Genomic DNA, 2,341 nt, shown 5'->3' with positions numbered 1-2,341 from the left:
CACCGCGCCCAGCCCATGCCCAGCTAATTTTTGTAGTTTTAGTAGAGACCGGGTTTTACTGTGTTAGCCAGGATGGTCTCGATCTGCCGACCTTGTGATCCACCTGCCTTGGCCTCCCAAAGTGCTGGGATCACAGGCTGTCCGGGACTGTTTGTTTTATTACCAGCACTTGCATTCTGATTCTTAACCTTTTATTTGCTAAAAAAATAAACTAAATAAATAAATAAAATAAAAAATCTATGTTTTGAAGTGTGTACAGCTAGAGCATAGAAAAGCTAATATCTCCTTCAGGATTTCTGGAATAAGAAAAGAAGTATTTTCAACTGCAGTCCTTGGCACCAGAAAGGATAATAGGTCATGGTTCCAGGAAGGGGAAATATAGATGGCATCAGACGACTTCACATAATGCCCAGAGAATGTAGACCAGGTGCTTCTGTTCCCAGAAGCAGCGACCAGACCATGTCAAGAACACCATGTGGAAAGCAGTGGGGGCAGTTCTGGTTTCTAATGGGCTCTGCTGATCTTTCAGCTGATCTGCCAGAAAGCTCACTTTAGGCAAAAACTGAAATTGAATCTGGTGTGTAATTCACTATACATGGATATTTTATTCTCTGTATAACTCTAGCAAGGCTGAACCCTTAGCAAGTCAAAGGCTTACCTACCTGAGGTGCCTTTCACAGATTTATCACATCCCCCAGTAGGAGACAGCAAGAAGGCATTTTTCCATGAGTAGAATATATACAGTCAAAGTTTTTTCCATGACGTTTTTCAGATACCCAGAGAAAACAGCTTGCAAGGGCAAGAGATAAAAATCAACGTATATTCATGGCTTTGAGCCTACGCATTTTTTATCGACAAACTACTTCTAAACATCTGTCATTCAAGCACATTAGGGACCTACTGCTTAGCACAAACTAGTCTATATCCAAGTAGACATCACAATGAGAATTCATAGCTACTAGTATGATTTAGAATTTAACTACCTGTCTTCTAAAAAGAACAGCTAACACGTAAATGGAAAAAAAGTACTCTATGTTACAACTATCTAATGAAGGGCTAGACAATTAGAATCGAATTATTTTGCTTTTTGAGATATTAAACCCTCAGTTCTCCTTTCCCCCCACTAGTATTGTGTTTCTCTCCCTGGATCCTTTTTCTTCTTGTTGTTAGAGATACCCACCAAGGCCAGTTGCTCTCCATTTACAAGCATATATTGCTATTATAGTAATACCTCACCTATCTGAAGCTCAGCTTCAAGGAACTTCAACTCCTTAAACTATTCCTAAGAATTAGGAAATAAGGAAAATTGCAAAGAAAATGAGGTAAAAGAATCTATGTATCAACGAATGTCTTTCAAATCCTAACTCAGGGTTCATTTACTCATATTGTGCCTCAAGTTTAATAGGTATCTGCTGGGAGATATAAACGTACCTTGTCAGAAGTGCTATGTTACCTGGAGATATAAAAGTGAATAAAGTACCCTCAAAGAATTTACCGTCCTAATAATATTAGCTAATCTGGTTTTGTGGCTACTGAAGTATAAAGACAGCAAAATAGAATTAACAAAGAATTCCCACAGAAAGGCATACAGATAGCAGCAAGATCAAAACTATTTTTGGTTCTATTCTTAAATCACAGAGTAATTTGAGGCCAGTCACTCAAACTCTAGGTATTCATTTGGATTAGATTATTTTTAAGTTCCTATTTTGTTCTCCAATTCTATGAATACAGTTTTAAAACAGTTCACAATCTGATAACAGGAGACTTTTTTTTAAGGCACAAGAAGTCAAAAAACACAGCAGAATGGAGTCATTTACTACAGGAGTGAATTACTCCATCTTCTGCAACATCATAAATACTGTTGACAACAGCCCACAGACTGGAAAAGCCCAGACAGGGAACTTGTATGTTGTTACATTTACATCCTTTATCTCATCATTTTAAAATTTATTGACTTGTTTATTATCTATGATCCTCCACTGGAATATATATCTCGCATGACAAATATTCTTTTGACAATTTTTGACATTAACATTCAGTTTTATAACTACATTTCTGGGAATTTTTTGTCCTTATGTCTAGATTAATTGGTTTAGCCATCCTTGCCTATATTTTTATGCCATAATTTCTCCCTTTCTTACATTCCTACTTTTGCTTATTTTTCAATATGTTGGCATGTAGTTTCCCAGTGATTTATTTCAAAATAGAATGGTATGAGGAATATATTTTCTGGATCATTGTATATATAAAATTGTCTTTTATGCATGAAAGATGGCTTGCCAGGGTATATAATTCTCAAATGTTTGAGGGCGGTAGCATGCTTTCCTGGCATGTATTTTTT

The sequence above is a fragment of the Mandrillus leucophaeus genome, unplaced genomic scaffold (genome assembly GCF_000951045.1).
Source record: "Mandrillus leucophaeus isolate KB7577 unplaced genomic scaffold, Mleu.le_1.0 Scaffold918, whole genome shotgun sequence".
Lineage (NCBI taxonomy): Eukaryota > Metazoa > Chordata > Mammalia > Primates > Cercopithecidae > Mandrillus > Mandrillus leucophaeus.
The sequence above is the reverse complement of the archived record's forward strand: the minus strand, read 5'-3'. Positions refer to the sequence as shown.